We start from the raw sequence: 22,125 nt of genomic DNA on the forward strand, positions 1-22,125 counted from the left end.
AAAAAATCTGAATATGAAATGAACTTTTGCTAAAAATACATGATGCACTAAAGTATTGTGTTTGGTAGGAAAATCTTTAGGAAGAAGCTCTTCGATTTTTATCTCATGGAAAAGGATTTCTGTTTTGAAATGTGAAGTATTCTTCATGTCTGTCAAAACATTAGGGGAAGCTTTAGCTCTTCTCTGGCAAGTCTGTTTCTTTGTCCAGTTAGTATTAGATACAATATTTAAACCAGAATTTTCAAGAAGTAGAATTCCAGAAATTCAGAATTAAGAAAGCTAATGATAACATGTATGAAATAAATTATGGCCATAAAGTACAAAAAAATCCTAAGATTAAATGGCAATAAGGAATGGTGATGGCTTAACCAAAATTGTAATTATACATTTGAGTATAACTAGAAAACACTGGGAGAATCCCTATTCTTACTCATTCCCCATACCAAATCTAACTAAAAAACATAATCTGGCAGTTTCAAATATCTGTATATATAAACGTTCATTGTAAAAAGATTAAGTACCATCCATCAGGCTATGATATTTCAAAATTTCAGAATACACATCTGTTCCATTCCACTCACATTTTAAACCTACAAAAAGTTTATACTATTATTTTACAAGCATGTTAAAGGGCAAAAATTGCTCTAGAAGTGAAGGATTTTCCTCAAAATGAGACAGGATTATACTGGTGTGGCCAGGATAACTGGTGTCATATTTCCTGGCACTTAGTGACTGCTAAACTCCTATTAGTACAAATACTTTTTAAAAAGTATATTGTCCAATTACAAGTTTTTCTGATAGAACTTGGTCCTTTGTACATGTGTGCTGTTTGAAATAGTCTTTCAAAACATACTCTCCTGAGAAATCTGTACCAGTAAGTCCTAGACCTTCAAAATTGAAAGAGCACACTTCTCATTACATGTAAATTTTGAGAGGACACATGATTCAATCCATAATAGCCAGTTGTTTCAATACCTCTACTTAACTCATTTTCCAGGTAAAGAGTGCTCCCATTCTCTTTGTAAAAACCATACTATGACTTGACAAATACTCATGGCTAGAGGCTGCTCATAAGTAAACCCCACCCTATTGTTCCTGAGGCAGGCTCACTGATGGTTGGATGGGAATCACCAGGTTCTGACCTTCCTCCAGGTTAGCGTAAGTTTTAAAAGCACCTGGAGAAGAGTAGCTCTCTACTTCCTGACTTCCACCTGAATTTCCCTTTCTTAACTTTTTTGTCTTTTCTTTTTTGGTGCTGGGATCAAACCCAGGGCCTTGTGCATGCTAGGCAAGCACTGTACCACCAAGCTACTTCCCCGCCCCACTTCTCTAACTTTTAATATTAAAACCCCTATTACACCCACGTGTTCTGCTTGGATTCTTTTATGCCAGAACACAGGACTGAGATCTTTTGGGAATACGTTTTGCCATTAACATTCCCATATGTGGAATAGCACGCTTATCAAGAATCAGTTGTGCCAGGCACTGGTGGTTCATGCCCAAATCCTAGCTACTTGGGAGGCTGAGATGGCAGTTCAAGGCCAGCTTGGACAAAAAAGTTTGTGAGGCCCCCATCTCAACAGAAAGAAGCTGGCTGTGGTGGTATATGTCTGGGCAAAAAGTGGGACCTATCTCCAAAATAACTGGAGTGAAAAAGGCTGGAGGTGTGGCTCAAGTGGCAGAGAGCCTGTCTTGCTAGTATGAAGCTCTGATTTCAAACTCGAGTGCCACAAAAAAAAAAAGTTGTGTTGGTTACTAAACTTGTTCATACTAGTTGAACTTTTCATTGTAATTATGTAAACTAAGTTAATTTCACTTAGGATAAACATTAATCTAAATATGCAAAGAGAAAAAAGAGTTATTGTTCCTATGACAACTAAAGGGAATTCTTGGAAAGATTCAGTAGAGTTTAAAAAACTGTTGTCAAAATAATGGACAACTATAAAGTGCAGAAAAAATAAGTAAAAATCCTTTGGAGTTTGCATCAAGATTGTCTCCTTAGTGTCTTTAGCTCTTATTCTACTTTAAAGGAGCTGAAGGGCTAGGGGTATAGCCCAGTGGTATAGTCCTTACCTAGTATGTGCAAGGCCCTGGATTGGATCTCCAACACCACAAAATAAAATAAACTGACTATAGCAAATAAACTATAGATACACCATTTATGCAAAAATGTGGTCATGGAATCCTGAAAAATCTGCAGATTTGTTACCAGAAAGCCAGTCCCCTGGTCTAAATGCTAATTCACAAATAAGGAGAGCAGGGTTTTGAGAACAAAGAAATAAGGTTTATTACTCATCAGATAACCAGTCAATGCTCTGTTGTCTCACTTCTGAGAGAAAATGTCAGCTTTTTAAAGGGAGCTCAGCTGGGCACCAGTAGTTTGCACCTGTAATCCTAGCTACCTTAGTGGCTGAGATCAGGAGGCCACCTGGCGAAAATAGTTCTCGGAGGCCCTATCTCGAAAATATCCAACCCAAAACAGGACTGGCAGAATGGTTCAAGTGGTAGAGTGCCTGCTTAGCAAGTGTGAGGCTCTGAGTTCAAACCCCAGTACTGCCAAAAAGGGGGGAAGGGTTGGAGTTCAGGAACCCAGTTCAGGTACATGACAAAAATGCCACATGTCCCACAATGAGTGCCAGTCTTGGTTCGCCAGGTGCCTGGATACTACATCTCCAAAGCTGTATGTCTTGACTGACAAGTTTACTCCTTTGGTGGTTAGAGAGAGTGATAGAAGACTGGTTTAATTAAAGAGTAAAAGGTGTAAACTTTGAGCTCTTCAACACATAGACAAAAGAAGGAAAATGTCAGTTTGATTAGCAAGCAGAGTAAACTAGCCAGCATGCAAACTGACTACACCAAAAGGTTTCCCTTTTGTAGTCCCAGTTACATTTTTCCCATTTATTCCTTCCATTTCTAAGGAAAACAGGCATCACAATCATGTTTCCTGCCTTTAGTTAATTCACAGACCCAAGCAAGGAGTCAGTGCTCCTCAGCAAAGGCAGTTTTTAAGCACCTGTTACAGAATCAAAGACATTAATAAGGGCTGACATATCCTATACATTTATTCATTTTATGTTAAAATGTAAGGCATGGTTTTATTATTTTAACTACCTTTATCAATTAACTGCTTCTTCCAATCATTTCACAAAAAACCTTCTCTTACACTGCTACCAGGACTATACTAGGCCACAATTAGTATACTATTGATTGACTTAAGAGTCTAAGCCTCAGACAGAACTCTGGTCTTCAACATTGTCTCTCCTATCTCCTTAGCTCAGTAAGTAGCCACCAACATATATGTAGAGAGGAAATGTGTGCAAACACCAACTCTCAAATGCCTGTGCTTCTCATCCACGCCATCAATTCTGGAAGCTAGAGGATGATGTGGCTAGTGCACTGATGGGTAATGCTACACAGATCCCAGGGCAAATAATCCTAGGAAAGAGAATTTCTAGGAGATTGCCTTGTTCTTTACTTGGTGATCAAAAGGACTTTCTCTAAGACTTAGTTTCTTAACTTTTGTGCCTACATATGTCCTGTGTAGTACAACGGAAAATCCTAATAGAATTTTACAGATGGACACTGCCTTTCATCCAAAAAGTTCATATTTTCTTTTTAAATTTTTCATTAGCATATAATAGTTATACAGGGGAATACACTGTGATATTTACATATGTGCTTACAATATAGCTAAGTTAGAGTCACCTCCTCCATCATTTTTGCTCATCCCCCTCATGCCCTTCTTAGAACAATTTCATCAGGTTTCATTATTCTATTTTCATATATGAATACAAAATACATCCACCATATTCACCTTCATTCACCCTTTCCTTATGCCCTCCTCCCTCTTACTGTTGGCAGCATGGTGGAGTCTGTGATCAGAAGACTTGCAAATTCTTTGTTTGGTGTAGAAGAATCCATGGCAGGATATGTGGGTGTAAATGGAGTTTATTAAAAGTTAGGGAAGGGAAATACAAAAGGGAGCATGGTGGGCGTAGGTGAAATCTGCAGGCAGAGAGAGCGTGCTTCTCCTTTCTAGGTGCTTTTAAAACTAATCTATGGGAAGAATGGAACCAGGTGATTTGCATCCAATCATCAATGGGTGGGGAGTCACAGCATGGTTAATCTAAGATGTAATATTAAGTTTCTATAAGTCCCATACTTTCCCTAATTTTAGCCTGCCTCACTACTGGTACCCACCTCCAGAAAAGACCTATTTTAATCTCCTGGGTCTGTTTGAAGGGACTATGGGAGATAGGAGAGGGAAAGAGAATGTTAGAGAGTAAAAAGTACTGAAACATCCCCTCTGTATATGAATACAACATAACATAATGCAGCACCATGAGCTGTTGAGTAATAGGGGAGCAGGGTGATAAAGAGGAAACTGAGGGGGGTTAATTTGCTTGAAGCATGATATATACATGTCTGAAATGCCATGGGGAAACCCCCTTGAACTATCTATATACACTTTAAAAAAATGAAGGTCACATTTTCAATACATGTTTTCCTTTGTCTTCACAACACTACAGTAGAGTAAATAGCAATTAATTCTTGTTTCCATTTTCAAATGCTTATACCACACCCAGGAGGAGCCCAGTTGTTTATTTAGATCCTCCAATGGTCCTACCAGTTCTCAGCTGTCAGACTCACCGGGCCTATAACCCTCTTCTGTCTGTTGCTTTCTTTTCAGAGACTATGGTAAAGAAGTGCTACAGAATTACATCTCCTCCAATGTCTCTATTCAGTTAGATGGCAGAGTGGGAAGACGGCCACTTCAGCTAAAATCTCTAGGGCGATGGTGGCCTTTAATTGCTAACTAGTAAAAGATTTTGCTGACTGCATTTCCAGACTGCCTTGTTTTATCAGCATCATAATTGACTAAAAGAGCTCTTTGAATTTTAACCCAAGTGGGCAAGTTATATTTAACAGGGAGTGATATGAATTTATGGTTAATCTCTGTGACTGGTTCCATTGGATTGTCTAAATGAAAATTATTTAGGCTTACAAAAGTTATAATTAGAGGGAGGGGAAGAGAGCAATGAGAGCTTTCTAAATCATTATGAAGATAGTGTAGAACAAAAGAGTCTTAGAGCTGGATGGAACATTGGAATTCATCTTGCCCAAATGCTTATTTTATAGATGAAGAAATTACCAACATGTTTCTTACCAGAAACATAACTGGCATTTGGGAAGGACAACTTTCTGTATGGGACCATCTCACACTTATAGGATGTTTGACATCTCTGGCACCTGCCCCCTAAATGTCAGTAACCTCCAAATGCCTCCTTCCCCCAAGGTGCCCAGAGGGAACCACGCCTCTCCCTCCTATTGGCAAACTCCTGAGCGAAACTGCTCATAAACAGTGAGGCAACATATACAAACACAGCTAATTCACTGACAACAGTTTTCAAACTTTAAGGGGCATGAGAATCAACCCATGATCTTGTTATAAACTCAGGGCTGATTCAGTAGGTCTGAGATGGAGCCAAGATTCGGCATTTCTAACAAGCTCATAGGTGATGCCAATATTATTAGCTCACGTATTTCACTTTGAGTAACAAGGGACAGGTAATGTGGTGGAGTGGATGTTTAAATTCTTGGTGTCTGGGCAGTTTATTTCCTGCCCAGAGTTGTGGCAGTGGAAAGTCACAAAAGGTACCTACAGTATGTATAGGCTTGTCAGAAGATTTGCTCTGGCTTTGCCTTGGGAACTTTTCCTAGTGACACACTTTATCTTAGCTTCTCTTCACAGCAGCCTTCAAACTGTTTATTTACAGACCCAATGTTACATAAGACCCCTTCCTACAGTCTTATGCCCTTAGGCCCCATCCTGCTGAAGCTCCTGGAATCTCAGCTGAAACCCAAGCAAGGCACCTGGTTTCTAAGTGAGCTGGCAGAGGCGGGTGGTGTCTGAGGTAGCCTATTAGCTATTACTTGTCTTGGTGACAGAGCTGACCAGAGCTGTGTTTCCTGACTTTCAGCTTAGTGCCCCATGTTACTTCCCTTCTTTTTCTACCAGTAAGCAAACTTATGTGTCACTCAGTGTATGTGTTTAATTTACCAGGAAGCCACCACCCATTCTGCTTTAGCAAGAAAATTCTTTATGGATCAGTTTCATGCCGTAAAGAAAGAACACTCACCTATAACAAATGGCATACTGAGAAATGTGGCCCTCCAGACATTGTTGTCAATTTTTTCCCCATTCTAGCCACTTGAAAGTAGTTGGTGGGAAGATTTTGAGATGGGTCCATTTCCTGGAGTGACAAAACAATAAGAGAAGAATTCAGTTACTACTTATGGAGAATCACCTCCATATCCCCTGTTGTCTTTTTCTCCTCAATCCCTTTTCAGCTAAGGAAACAAGGCAGCTGGGCATCCATGTAGGTGAATGGTATTTTATCAGGACCCCACAGTGTCTGTCTGAGCTAGGATTCTCCTACAATCAGAGCCAGAGCCTGATACAAAGGTTTGTGAGACTATTTTGAGAATAGGTCTCCATGGAGTAGCAGGACAGAATAGGTGAAGTCAAGGGAAGCAAAATATGTTGGCCACTGTTACAGGTGACTGGTGCTTGATTCTGTCTGGATCTTCTGAGAAGCCTTATGGAGTGCATCTGACAACTCTGTATCTAACTAGAGGATAAAGGGAAGAAACATTCATCCATCAGCTCCCACACCCCAGTAGTAAAGGGTGGGCTCACAGGGGTTGACTGCCCTGAATTTCCAAGTTATACATGTGAGTGGCCAGAGAATTCCCAAAGGACCTCACTTCAGTAGAGCTGGTCAAACACTATGAGGAAGTGCTACAGCAAGAGGTGGGATTAAGCTGTTCCTGGTGGCACACATCTGTAATCCCAGCTACTGAGGAGGCTCAGGCAGGAGAATCATGAGTTTGAGGCCAATTCAAGTATAGATAGCAGGACCCTGTTGGCAGAACTGAGACAAACAAACAAACAACTCCCCCCCAACAAAAAAAATAGCTTTGGGGGTGATAGAGCAGGGAGGCCAACAGGAAATGAGTGGGGAGCTAGATAAATTGGTTGAATAATGACAATAAGCAAATAGAAAGTTTTAAGTTCTTATAAAACTGTTTGAAATTACTAAATGGGGAAGTTTATGCTGATACATATGTGTTATGTGTTCCTTTTTATTTATTTTGGTTGCCCAGAACTATGCTGCACAGGCAAGAATAAATTGTAAATCTCAATCTGTTCCCCAGTTTTGCCCATTAGACCATGGGACAGAATGGTTAGAACCAGACAAGGTGCTTCTAGAGCAGCAATGAAGGAACCCAGAGTCTTGGGCTCCTCTAGCCACTGCTGTATATTTGTAGAGTTCTCTTAGGGAACCACTGGTTCAGGATCCTGGTGAGTTTTGTCCAGCTATACTTAAATGGTAATGAGAGCAGCATGAATTGGCCAATTTTCAAACCACTCAAGCAACAGAGGGCTATGCTGGTGGTTGTCAATGCACTAAGTCATACTGTTTAGTGCTAGAAATATGTTGCCTAACTTGCAATCATCTTTGTCATCCACCAGACACCAAATGTCATTGCTTATGTAAGCAACAGGGAAGTGGAAAATGCAAAACTTACAAAATTGTTTTACATTCAAATAGACTGATTTCCACTTGGATTTTGCTGATGTTTATCCCATCTGCAGTTTGTTCATAGCATGCTAAGGATACTCTGTAACCTTCTCCAAAGACATACATAAAATGATATGTAATTCATTTAGATTTATTTATTTTTCAATTTTATACGTAGATGCTCTCAGCAATGACTTTTCTTACTGCCAGTACTTATCATTTTATAAAATCACAAAAATGTTAGCCTTATGGATAACTGAAAAGAGATGAAAAGCTCAGAATGAAGAGAAGAAAAAACTTTCATTTACGCTATTAAAATGAGTTCTACTACATTCTCAGAGTTGTTGCCACAGTATGTTGTTTTTCGAAGGAAATGAGTCCCATTGTTTTAAAAGTTCCTCACCATATTACTGTCAAGAGAGACTAATCCCATTCAACAGAGTTTAGAATTATATTATGTAAAGTTCAAAACCAAGCTTCGGGCACTGATCTTTGAGAGAGATAAATATACTTGAGCGTGTGTAGGTAACAGTAACTATGATGGAAAGTTCTAGAATTATTTTGTGTCCCAGGAATACTAACTTAGAAAAAAATTATGAGATAGATTTTATGTTGAAATATTTAAGAGTTATTTGATAAAAGATAAATTATATTTCTGTGGCACCAACGGGTAGAAATATGACTACTGGATAGAAATTGGAGTGGAGAAACATTTTTGCTAACAATAAGATCACAGCTCCTATGGCTATGTAGGATTTTTTAGTTCACATATCAGGGTCTGGAAAATGTAATTTTATTTTTCTAAGTCTATGAGATTTTTTTATTTTATTGAGACAGGGACTCACCATGTAGCCCAGGCTGGCATTGAACTTGTAAGCCTCCTGCTTCAGCCTCCTGAGTTCTGAGATTATAGGTGTGAACCACCACACCCTGCTCCTCTATCGGATTTTATCTCAAGTTCCAAATTGCAGGGAGAAAAAAATGTCATTTCAGATTAAGCTAGGTAGTTCCAGATTCCCCCTGCCCCTTCCGCATTCTCCCATGTTTGATTCTGAGAATAGTAACCATGCTGTATGTGACAGACGTGGCCCGCATAAACCCCTGTCTATTCATATTCAGGCTGTGACCACTTCTCATTGGGTATGGGCAGAACTTAAGATTTGCTTTTAAAAAATAGTTTAAACTAAAGGTGATGGAATCCCACATGTCAGGGAAATATGGGTAGCCTCTGAGCTGAGGGCAGCTTTCAGCCAACAGGTAGCAAACAAGTGAGGCCTTGGTTGTACAGCTACAAAGAAATGAAATCTCTTGACAACCTGAGTGAACACGGAAGTAAATCCTTTCCTACTCAGGCCTCAGATGAGATCACAGACTCAGTCAACACTTTGATTCCAGCCTTATAAGACCCTAAGCAACTAAGCCTTACGGAGAGTCCCTACTAACAGAAACTATAAGATGAATAAATGTGTACTGTTTTAAACAGCAATGTTTATAACAATGTTGCTACATAGATATAAATAGCTAATATACCTTGGCATCAGGAAGAGCACCTAGTCCTTGATCTTTGTGTCTTATTCCTTCCTTTGTTTCCTCATTCTTTCAACAGCTATTTACTGAGTGTGTGTATCAGAGAACAATGTTGACAACAATCTTTGTCTTCCTAATGGCTTCCATTCTTGTTACATGCTGGCATCCTCTTCAGTGTCCAAGACTATATAGGCCTCAAGGGTGTCAGTATTGTAGTCTGACATCTGTGAGGCTTCTACATCAAGCCCTCATATCCCAGTAGAAAAACCTCTCAAAGTCCTCATGCAATCAGGCTTGTGTCTGGACACAGAAGGCTGCTCCCTGAGCTTGTTGGGATGTTTGAAGACTGTAGAACTGTCTCAGATCTTTGGCCTAACAATTTGTTCCTTAGTTGTCTCTGCTTCCTATTTCCCAGAGTACAGAAGCCTGGAAGATTTGCTGTGGAACATACTGATTCTCAGGCTGTGATGGGGGAGCACAATCCAATGCCCGTGAGGTTTCCATCCAAACTGATCTAGCTATGGCCTCAACTAGTCCTCCTGTGAGTGAGATGGGGCCTCACCTCTGAATCAGTGTAGTCACATCCTTCCCCCGAGCCCAGCACCAGCGCTCCAGACTTAGTTAAGGAGGCAAGAATTAGATTTCAGCTCTCACTTCCTTCTGGCAAACCATACCGATGGCTCCTTCAGTAGGAGCCAAGGTAGACAGGAACAGTTGAAATCTAGCATCTTTTTCCTCTAACTTCCCTCCCTCTTTTCCCTTTCCTAGGCTCAGATAATCTTTATGTATTCAGAGGATGGGGGGAGGCAGAATGCGTAGGAATTTGATCACTTATTCGTGCAGATCCTTTTTGAAGAACTTGAAAATTTGAAGTCTTGTTTTACTTTTGAAGCAATGGAAGCTTTAGACTGCATTTCTTGTGGCCCAGATGGGTGAGAGTCATAGGGTGAGAGGTATTAAGTGAGAAGTCACCATACGTGGCAATAATATTGCAACTCACTAGTATTTACTGGTGCCAGTTTGCTAAATTGTGTTCTTATCACTTTGCATCGTTTAATCTTTATAAATGTCCTAAGAGATGAATATTTAGCCACATTTTGTGCATGATGAATGTGAGGCTTATAAGGTTAATGTCTAACACTGCAGCCTTAAAGAAGTAGAAACAAGCCCAGTGCTGGTGGCTCATGCCTATAATCCTAACTTCTCAGGAGGCAGAGATCAGGAGGATGGTTGTTCAAAGCCAGCCTGGGAAAATAGTTTGCAAGACCCTTTCTTGAAATAATAAAATCCTTCACAAAAAAGGGCTGGTGGAGTGGCTGAAGGTGTAGACCCTGAGTTCAAATCCCAGTACTGCAAAAAAAAAAAAAGCAGAAACAAGATCTAAGAATCTAACTACCTCTGAGTTAATATTTTCATTTCTATTATATGCCCACCACTGCCAAATATACTAGGACTACATCAAGTTTAAACCACCATGTTATTTTAGAACATGGCTAAGAAATGAAAAATCTTGATCACCAGAAGTACTTAGTGCAAGATCAGAAGATCACTCTTCTGAGATGGTTTCTATTAAAATGTGTACTATTTTATGGAAATGTGGCAGATTAAAAAATAGGAAGAGATGCCATGGGACTCCTCAGACACCCTGTAACTTATTCTCTGCATATTTCACACTAAACTCCTTATTTCAGCCCAATGCTATCCTTTACTGTTATAAATTTTAAGAGAAGACCCCTTGAGGAATTCTACCATTATCTCTCAAAAAAACATGAATATTGATCACATCCCATGTATATGATTAAAGTACCTAAGAGCTAATTTAATTGCATGTGCAGAGTAACTGTCAATCACTCTAGCCTGACCCACCAGGACCATCCCCATGCACAGGTCATTGGTGATCTGGAGGCTGCCCTGGCAAGGGTCTTTTCCCCCCTGCAGATTGATAACCTGTGAGGGGGCACTCTCTCTGCTCCCTTTCCTGCTTCCATCTCACCTGGCCCAATAGGATCCCACATTGCTTCTTGTGGTGCTTCCCTAACTTTTAATAAACTCTCTTAGCACCCTTACTACATCCACGTGCCTCGCTTGGATGTCTCCATGCCAGGAACAAAGAATTTGGAAATCTACTGATCAGAAACTACACAACCTGGCAGCAATCATGCTGAGGGAAATAATCATTTAATCTAACCACCCCAAGAACCAGAAGCACAATTTTCCCTTATAATTCTCCCAAATTCTTATTAAACTTCAAATGCACAGTAATATTTATGAAACTTCAAAAATGCTAAGGCTGCAATAAAAACTGAGGGTGGGACTATATCGTGCCTAAGCACAAAGTCAACGAGAGACACCTTTCCAAATGAACATCTCTAAGAGTTGGCTGAATTCTAGAGTTGTTTGATCTGCAGCAGGATAATATACAATCTCATAAACAGGGAATTTATCATTTTTGGAGAAATAGAGATTTGACATCATTAAACCATAGTAAATTGCCTACTGGTTACAACAGGCCCAGATCGGCACTGTCTGGGAATGTGCCAAGAAAGGTTTATTGCAATCATGTAGCAATCACAAATGACACAATGTAGCATGGCTTCAGATGGGTGAGGGGTGTAAATCTATTTGGAGCTCTTCTGCTCCACCCTCCTGGATCCAGAGAAAATGACAGCTAAGAGTTGTGGCATTTACTACAGGTTTTGTGTAATAAGGCAGGAATGCACCAGGAGATAATAACTGATACTTCTACTCTCTGTCTTTATACCACACAGTTAACACACTGTTTTTATTAGCATGAGCTGCACTGTTGACTTGAGAAATCAATATTTACTTTTGAGGGTTATAACACTAAAATATAATGTCAAGGTCTCTCTCTCTCTCCCTCTCTCTGTCTCTCTCTCTCTCTCTTTGTCTCTCCCCTCATTATATTTCTGAATAGATGTAAGGCACACTTAATATATAGGACATAAAATGCATATATGCTATGGAATCTAGAAAAAAAGACATGAAAGTAGAGGGAGCCTATTAGGGAAGAGAAAGAGGCCCAGAGGAAGAGTGGAGTAGGGATAAGAGAGAGAAATGGGGATGTGTGTGAATATTATCACAATGCATAACATGTATGTAAGGAAAATCACAATGAAATCTAATATTCTGTTCAACTATATACACTAATTAAAAGTGCATATATGCAAAATATAACTACCATATATACACAACAAACTACCATTAAATGTAATAAATGACACAGACAACTGAATTTGCCTATTTGGCTAAAATATTTCTGTTTTGTGTTCTTCAAACCCAAAAGGTGATATGTCTAATATTATCTTTATGTTGATGACTTCTAAATGCACACCTTGAGCCTGAACCCTCCCTTGAATTCTCAATTCATATAAGCAGTGCCTAACTGACATCTCCTTTTAATCTTAACTGTTGTCCACCTCCCCAGATGTATGTTTCCCTGATATTTCCCTCAAGATATAAATCTGCATATCCCTCTAATTTTTCTTTTCCCTACACCTAATCCATTCACAAACCTGAGTGCTACCACCCTAGTCTGAGCTATTGTCACATTTTCTACTATTCTTAAAACTACTACCTACTTCTACTCTTATCTCTTTCCATTCTGCTTTCACAAAGTGATTTAAAAAAAAATCTGTAAATCCAATGTTTCACCTCCCTTCCTGAGTTTCCATTGCACTCAGAATAAAAGCCAAACTCCTTGCTACTGCCCCTAAGGTCATGTATGACTTGGCTATCCTTCTCCAAGCCATGTCTCAGACCACTCCCTGCTCATTTGTTATACTTCACCATCTTCTTCCTATTCTGTAGCTCACCAAAACTGTTTCCATACCAAGACAGTTGCATATGTATCCTCTGCCCAGAATGTTCTTTCCTCATATCTTATAGGACAATAGGATCATTCACACCTCAAGTCTACTACCTGCTCAAAGAGGTTTCCTAACCTCTACAGCTAAAGCAGATCCTCCCAACCCCAACACTCAACTACATCACCTATGGCAGACATCTGTTTATCTTGTTCACCTCTGTATCCTCAGTGCCTAGAAGTGTACAGTAGATACTTATTGATTTGGTTTTGCTTTCAAAAACAAAGAATGTTTCAAGGTAGGAGATGTTATGTGGTAACAGAGCCCATTTGCTTATGAAAGATACAACTCTGTAGACAGAGATATCAGAAGTTTCATCATTTATTTCTGGTCTTGGGTGCTTGGGCAGTGAATAACAACACGAACTTGGGGTTGTGCCGGACAGCAATGGTGCATCTTATTTTCTGAAGAGAGTATTTAAGCAGTGAAGACAAACAGGAAGGAGTACCTGGCAGTCCCCAGGTTTCCCTTGACCTCTGTACTAGGATTGGTTGTCATGTTGCTATGGCTATGAGCCCAAGTGTGGAACATCATATTCTTGGGACTTGGTTTTCCCGTTCCCATGAAGAGAAAGAACAGGGGAGGTCAGCAACTATCATTTTGGACTCTTGCAATCACTTTTAGGGCTGTTGCACAAAAGCTACAGTGACTCCACTCCTTTCCAAGGGACTTTGGGGGTCCTGAGGGTTTCCCACATATTTCACTAATAAATTCTATTCTTAGCCTGATAGTCCACTAATAAAAGTTAAATTTCTTCCTGTTGTTCATTAGTGATAATAGGTACCTCAAGTTTATCTAGTCTGACTCCTGCTTTTCACAGAAGGCCTAAGTTTAAACTATTATTTAAAGTATCATGAAAAAGTAGCAGCATTTTTTGACATGGAGTCTTGCTATATTTCCCAAATTGGCCTTGCATTCACAATCTTTTTGCCTCAGCCTCTGAGTGTTACAATAACGGGCTTGTACAGGGGTTTGTGGAGTGGCTCAAGTGGTAAAGCAACTGCCTGCCTGCCTAACAAGCATGAGGTCTTGAGTTTAAACCCCAGTAACACCAAAAAAAGAAAAGGACAGGCTTTCACCACCATACCCAGTCTTTTTATTCTTTGAGAAAACTAGTGCAATGGGAGGAACTTGATTCCCACAGTCACTGACGAGGACTCTCTTTGACTAAACTTTATAGTTAGGCTCCTCTAAGCTCTCTTCTTGACTAGTCTCAACCTCAGCCTATTAGAACTGCAACAGAAAGCACAAACAATTTCTTCCACTCCTCCACCCTCCAAGAGACTGAACAAACACAAACCTAGTTTCTATAACCTTAAGTCCATGTCCATCAGATGATAATCCCAGATACCCTAAAATGCCTGCCTAGGAAAGCTCAATGTCACCAAAAGAACTGACTCTTTGGTCCAGCTGAAATCTGACTACAGGCCCTTGACCTCTCTTTTCTTAGAGCATTTATTTTAGTAAACTTACAGTTGCAAATTTATTTTCTCTTTGAGATTTATCATCTGCATTCCAGGAATGTCTTTTTCAAGGACCTGGGCGCCATCACTCTGAAATGTACTGAAGAAAGATAGCCCCTCCACCTCTGCTCCCAGGGTAGGAGACTAGCTTTGAAAAGCACCAACAGACACACATTGCCTAACTGCATCAAACATATTCCCGGCATCCTTCAGCACTTTCCCTTTAGCACGTGGAAATGTTTTAAAAGCCTTCTGCCTTTCATTTATACAGATTTGAGTTTAGTTCTGTACTGAAATCTCTCTCCCCACTGTAGTAGCTCAAACAAAACCTGTCTTGTCATTTTTAATGAGTGCTCAGTGAGTAATCTCTTTGACATCATGAGCCAGCCAGTTATTATGTGTGGTATGCTTGGCTCTATTGCAGTGTGGATGAATTCTCACAGACTGTATACTACATCTAGCCAGCATTTCAGGCTCCTCAACATGATGCTGTTCCTCAGGAATGTTCTTCATGCTCTCTTCAGTTTGATGGGAGATAGACTCAGGGAAGGTCCTAGGGATGGAGTTTTGTCTAAAAAGAGAAGAAAATGATGGAGCTCTTTCCAAGCAATACTTGGACTTCTCTTCATTTCCAAGTCCTCTATTATAGTCATCATTATCATTGTCACTCCCTCCTGCTGTTATGTGGAATAGAACTCAGGGCCTTGCACATGTTAGGCAAGAATTTACCCACTGAGCTATATCCCAGTCCTTGGTTTTTTGTTTGTTTGTTTTTGTTTTTCTGAGACAAGGTCTCACTATAAGCCCAGGCAGGACTCAAACTCAATGATCTTCCACTCTGCCTCCCTTATGCAGGAGTAAATCCAAGTCCCTGTTGATAATCTAAATTCAAGCTTCCTTTTATTATTCTAGTTGGATCTCTCAGTGTCAATTTCTGTGTGACCTCCAAATCTAGTGGGCAGTTGGCTACAGGGCACAAGGCTCAGGAGAGACATCTGAGTTTGGAGACAGAGGCTTGAATAATCTATACTCAGTTGACTGCATACTAAGATTACCCAGAAAGAATGGGTTGACTATGAGAGAAGGGGACCAAAGACAAAATATTCTAGAAAATGCAGTGTTTTCAGAAAAGATGAAGGACTATGCTGCCCAACTTTTCACATATCATAGTACAACAGAAAATAACACTCATACGGCACACTGTGAGCAACTCATAAGAGTTGGGGGTGTATAAAAGGAGTTTAATGAAATTTGTCATTACTTTCTATAATTAATTTCCTATGGGTTCTGTAACAAAGTGCCACAAACAGGGTGGCTTAAAACATCATTAATTTTGGCTGGGGGCATGACTCAAGGTTAGAACACTTGCTTAGCATGCATGATGGCCCTGGGTTCAGTCCTCAATACTGCCAAAGAAATTTACAAACAAAACAAAACTAAATAAAACAAAACAAAAACAGCAGAAATTTATCATATCACAGTTCTAGAGGCTGCAAGTCCAAAATCAAGGTGTCAGCAGAACCATGTTGGAAACCTGGAGGGGAAATCTTGCCTGTCCTTGTTTCTGGTGGTTTGCTGGCTATTTTAAATTTCTTGGCTCACAGGTACAGCACTTTAATATCTGCCTTCATTGCCTCATGGAGTCCTACTGTGTGTTTCTCTGTCTTCACATAGCTGTCCACAAATCAGATTAGGCATCCTCCTTACTCTACCATGACCTCATCTTAACTAATAACATCTAAAATGACCTACAATGACCCTATTTCCAAATAAGGTCTTATTCTGAGATACTGGAGGTTAATACTTAAACATATTTCTTTTTTAAGAGATTGAATTCCTTCCATAATACTTTCTTTATATTCTATAACTATATTAAGAAAATAAAGTAGAAAGTAATAGAGTGCTAAATATTGAATTTATATAACATTTATATTTTTTGGGGGGTGGTATTGGGGTTTTAACTCAGTGCCTGTGCTTGCTAGGCAGGAGTTCTACCATTAGAGACATGCCCCCAGCCATTTTATGCTTCAGTTATTTTTCAGGTAGGGTCTTGTGTTTTTGCACAGGACTGGCCTTGGGCTGCAATCTTTCTATGTCTTCCTTATAGCTGGGATTACAGGCATGAGCTACTGTGCCTGACCCTTACACTGACTTTTAATATCATATTTTATGTTTAAGATTGATAGTTTCTTTCTAATTATATATGATGATCACCATTGGAGGGAAATGTTCACACAGTAAATAAGTTCGTAAAGTCAATAATAAAAAAGTAAAACTATTTTTACAAGCATTCAAAACATCCTGATGGTTGAGTCATGTATGGTAGTACATGTGTGTAATCCCAGGACTCAGAAAGTTGAGACAGGAGGATTGTGAGTTTGAGGCTAGCCTGGGCTACATAGGAAGATCTGTCTCAAAAAATAAAAAGAAAATATGATGGTTGAAGTTATATTTGATGAATCATCCCTTTTTTTGTTTACTATTGAAAATGCAATAGTAAATTTCTTATAAAGATGAGAGTGACGTTTGAACTCAATCAAATTTTTCTTGATGGACAGAACTACATTGTTAGGATGGCATACTGCCGCTGTCGGTTGGGTATCACTGTGGCAGGATGGTAGGGAGGGGGAAGATAATGAGAGACAATGCGTGCTACAGTAAAATAAAGAAAAACTGTATTCTGGGAATGTCATCTGGGGTGAGACCACAGAAGGGTCACCTCACCCCAGAGGTTAAAGTGGCAATGAAATAGCATGTGACCATGTATGGGACAAGCTTTACTCCTCATTTCTGTAATCTGCTCTAAATGGTATATAAGAAAGGTCCCCTTTGTTCTCCGTGCTCAGCCTTTGGACTTGAATCTGCTGAGTTGCTGCTGGTTTGCTTAATAAACTTGCTTCCCGAAAGCTTTGGTGCCCCATCTCTCTGTCTGAGAAATCCTACAACATTTCTGGAATACTCATCCAGGATTCAGAGCAGTGTTTTCACCTCCTTGTTGCTGGCTCAGTGTCCCTGGCCCACCAAGAGGGCTGACCTACCAGGTGCCACCAGACCATGTTGATCTAAGGGGAGGGAGCCTCTCTCCCAGAGAACTGAGAAGTTGAGTTTCAGTCACACAAAGGATCCAAAAAGTCTCAGGAACCAAATTGGGAACTCCACTCATCAGATTGGTAAGAACCCAGGTCCAAATTCAGGCCTGCCTCAGGAAGCAGAAGGGGAGTCTAATCAACTCCCAGCAGAGACACCCTAGTAACTGCCTTTTAGGGTAAAACCGTGTCTCTCAGGTTCAGGGAGTGGGGTGGAAGTACTGTGGTGTGTGAGAGGGTGTGAAAGTGCAAGCCCGAGATGCAGCCCTGCTGAGAAGTGAATGCAGAGTCCCAATCTGTGGGTCCATGATGAACTCATATGGTCCAGGTGAGCCCTAACAGGGCCTCCAGTCTGGGGCTTATATAGACTCACTGCAGCCAAGAGATGCCCAAATCCCTGCAAGGGGAGCAGTGGAGAGGGATAAAGTGAGTAGTGTTATTTGTTTTCCCCTGTGTGCCAGAGAGGAGGACCCCTTACCTTCTCTCCACAATCCTCAACCCTTCCATCTCTGTCTCTGTCTTCACATTTGGTAATGGGAGGAATGGGAGGAGGACAGAGTAAGAACACCCCACTAGCATACATGCTTAAAAACTTTAAAAAGGGAATTAATCAAGATTAAGGAGTCAAGCTGACTCCTGACAGGTTTTGGACCTTCTGTGAAATAGACTGGCTTGCTTTTGGTGTAGGATGGCCCTTGGAGGAGTCATAGTCAATAGATTTTGAAGTGGTCATAGGGGAGCCTGGACACTGAGATAGTTCCTTATATTGACTGCGGCAGGATGCAGTCCTCAGTCGGCCCATGTGGCTAAAGCCCCACATAGATAAAGCATGTAAAATCATGGCAGCCAGGGAAACAGCAGCCTCTAAGTGCAGGGGAAAATGTAAAAAGCCAGAGAAACTCATATTAGTGGGGAGACCCTGAGGAGACCCTGCCCCCTTATGTGCCACTGTACTCCTCCTTCAGAGAAAACCCTCAGGCTCTGATTGATCTAATGCAGTTCATCATCTAAACTCATAAGCCCACCTGGACAGACTGCCGACAACTTCTTCTGACTCTAATATTGAAGAGCAATGCCATATAACCTTGGCAGCTCTAAAGTGGCTAGAAGATCATGCTCCTGCAGGCACTCTAAATGCCCAAGCCTATGCTCAGGGCCAGTCCCCCAAGAACGACCCCCACTGACCCTAATGACTACTGAGATTACCAGCAGCTTAAATGGTATCAGGAGGCATTATCAGGAGACACGAAGGAAGGAGGAAAAAAAGGCCAGGGCCACTGACCGCCATCCATGGGGATTGCCTCTTCCTCTGCCGGGGCCTGCCCAACTGTTCAGCTAGAGCCAAGCAAGGAGGTCCACCTTCCTTTTTATCTTTCTATTGGCCTCCCATTTGGCCTCCTGATCTCAATTGACAAAGACTTTTGTGGCCACCTCCAGAAGCTGGCTGGCGTTCATACCAGCAAACCCCTCAAGCTTACTCATGTTTATAGGACTGTAAAATTGCACTTGGGAAAACTATGCCAGGAGATCCAACTACATTGGGATCAGTTACTGCCCATAGCCTTGCTCAGCATTAGGTCTAGCCTCACCAAATGGATGGGTCTCTCCCCTTTTGAAATTCTTTTTGGGCACCCATCCCTTTTAGTCAAGGGCCTGCATGGGGACCTTAAGAAAATGGGTGACCTCACCCTGAGACAGCAGATGTAGGCCCTTGGGTTGACTCTCTCGAAAATCAATGACTGGGTAAGAGAGAGACTCCCTGTTAGCCTGACAACTCCCACACACCCTTATAAACTAGGGGATGCTATTTGGGTAAAGGAATGGAATGTTCAACTGCTAAAGCCCCACTGGAGAGGCCCTTGTGTTGTTTTGTCCACTCCCACTTCAGTTAATGTAGCAGAGATCATTCTCTGGATCCACCACAGCTGAGTATCTCATTACTCTCATGTGGGCATTCCAGATCATTGCAGGAGGGCAGGACCCTGCTCCCAGGAGACAACAGGAGACCACAAATGATGAGATGTCAGCCCTACTCTAGTCACTCCAGAAGGTGATTAGTCTACTCACGGTTGTGGAAGCTTGAGGAGCTGTCCATCTCACCTTTGAGGATGAGTCCCTTCCATGTTTTCTTCTTCCTAATCTTAGTTAGCTCTCTATCTGGGGATCCCCTGGCCTTGGACTGTGACTCATGTATGCACACAATCTGAGTGGAAAGTGTTACCAAAACACAAAATAAGTATGGTTTTCCATACTTATTATTCTTGTGCAGACATGGAAGGGATGGAGTCCCAATGACCTGTTTGGGGTCTGGTTCTCAACTCTAGATGGGTTCAAGACCTTAATAAGGGACAATGTTCCTTGTCTTAGGAGCATGCCTGATATTATCTGCCTGATCCCCCTGGTACTGCAGTCCTTCAGGACCATATGGAAGCCACTATAGAAAGAAAGACAGCTGCTCATGTAATGGTACTGTGGAAATACAAACCCCTAGATCAAGATGATGCTCTTTGACCCAGAAGAAGGTCCAAACATCAAAAAGGGGAATGTGACAGGAAGGCAGGGAGGTAGAAGGGAGATTATGAGTGATAATGAGTGTTACAGTGAAACAAAGAAAAACCAGATTTGGGGAATGTCACCTGGGGTGAGACCAGAGAAAGGTCACCTTAAAGTGGCCAATAAAATAGCATGTGACCATGTATGGGACAAGCTATACCCCCCATTTCTGTAATCTGCTCTAAATGGTATATAAGGAAGACCCCTTTTGTTCTCAGGGATCAGCCTTTGGACTCAAATCTGCTGCGTCTCTGGTGGCATGCTTAATAAACTTGCTTCCTGAAATCTTTGGTGCCCCATCTCTCTGCTGAGCCATCCTACAACATTACTAACAGTAAAATTAGCACTAATATATTTGAAGACAGAATTTGTTCTTCTGATTGAAGCCCCAAGAGGAAGGAATCCCTGCCTGCCTTCCTCTTTTCTGCCCATTGAATTTTGAGCTGAGCAATCTGCTTTGTGCTACTAAAATTGTTGTTCAACGTAGCCTCTCTTAGAGCTACTCAACAGAAAGGTGAGTTTCTTAGGATGCAGGGAAGGAGGGAGACAACTTTCAGATCCACTCATTGGGTTGACCTTGCGAGGAGCACAGAATAAAACTGGTTCTAATAATAGCAATCAGCTAGTAAGTTCTATACTTCCAGGTCTCCTGATGACACAGTCTATTTTTCTGCTTTCTACCTGTTAGAAAGTGCTGAGAAAAAGGAAGTCAAGCCCTTAAAAGGAAAACTAGTTAAGCAAGAAAAAAAACAAATGAGTGTGGTGTCACAGAAACCAAGAGGTGTGGCTGTCAAAGTCAAGTGCTGATGATACTATGGGCAGATAAGGACCAGAAAGTTTTCTACCAAGAGGTTATGGGAGACCTTGTTGGGAATAGTTTCAGCGAAGTGGTAGGAGCCCAAGCATAAATCGCCATGGGTCACAGAGAATGACAGTGAGAAGTGGGGACACAGAGGTAGAGGTAGACAGCTCTTTTGTTAACTTTGTTGCTCAGCGTCCCTATGATTCCTAGTTTTATGTTTTGTGTTGGTTAAAATAGCACATATTTTAGCACCTAAACCTAGAATTGTTGGGAAGATTAAAAATGTTAACATGAAACTTTCTGAAAATTATAAAACATCAAAAACTTGTGAAAGGGAAGTATAGCTCAAGAGGTAGAGCATCTGCCTTGCAAGCATGAAGCCCTGAGTACAAATCTCAATCCTACCAAAAATCAATCAATCATTCAATAAATAAAAAAGCTGGGCACCTGTCACGCCTGTAATCCTAGCTACTCAAGAGACAGAGATAAGAAAGATTAAGGTTCAAAGTCAACCCTGGGCAAATAGTTTGCAAGACCCTATTTAAAAAAAAAAAAAACCCAACACACACACACAAAAGGGTTGGTAGAGTGGCTCAAGCAGCAAGAGTGCCTGCCTAGCAGGTGTGAGGCCCTGTGTTCAAACTCAGGTGCCATGTGTTTTCCCTCATATGGGGAACATAGATCCAAAGATAAACACATATACAAAAACAAGCATTATCATGTACAAACTCAAATGTAGAACATGTTTATAACACTGAAATTACTCTATGGAACTCGGGGAAAGAGGGAAAGGAAAAGAGAATGACAGAGCATCAGTAATATCACATACCATAAGATGTAAAACTAGAGGATACAGGATAGAAGGATGTGTATTGAAAACTGTTGAAAAACAGGGGGAGAAAGGTAAAGGGGTAAAGGAGAGTATTCAAAGGGATTGAACAGACCAAAGTAAAGCACACCCACAGAGGGCATACATTGAGACACCCCTTTGAACATCAACCTAAATATTAATAGTGAAAAATCAGGACTGAAAAATAGGCTCAGTGTGTGTGTGTGGGGGGGGGGGTACTAGAGGGTCGGAGAGGGTGAAGGAAGGAGATTAAGGTGATGGTATATGGTTGATGGATGACTTCAAATACCTATCTGAAACAGAACTAAATAACCTCTTGCAATTGCTTTAAGTGGATTGGGGAGGAGGCTGAGGAGGAGAGACGATGGGGCAAT

General features: G+C 41.0%; 1 long non-coding RNA gene across 5 annotated transcripts in view; it reads right to left on the reverse strand.

Annotated features, from left to right (window-relative positions):
• Positions 1-22,125, reverse strand: part of LOC141424801 (uncharacterized) — a 60,719-nt gene that overhangs the window by 18,196 nt on the left and 20,398 nt on the right. For all 5 annotated transcript variants that reach the window (XR_012449723.1, XR_012449719.1, XR_012449716.1 and 2 more), the window contains exon 2: positions 6,141-6,254. This is a non-coding gene — a long non-coding RNA (uncharacterized lncRNA). The remainder of the gene's footprint in view (positions 1-6,140; positions 6,255-22,125) is intronic.

Source organism: Castor canadensis, chromosome 1 (assembly GCF_047511655.1).
Source record: "Castor canadensis chromosome 1, mCasCan1.hap1v2, whole genome shotgun sequence".
Taxonomy (NCBI): domain Eukaryota; kingdom Metazoa; phylum Chordata; class Mammalia; order Rodentia; family Castoridae; genus Castor; species Castor canadensis.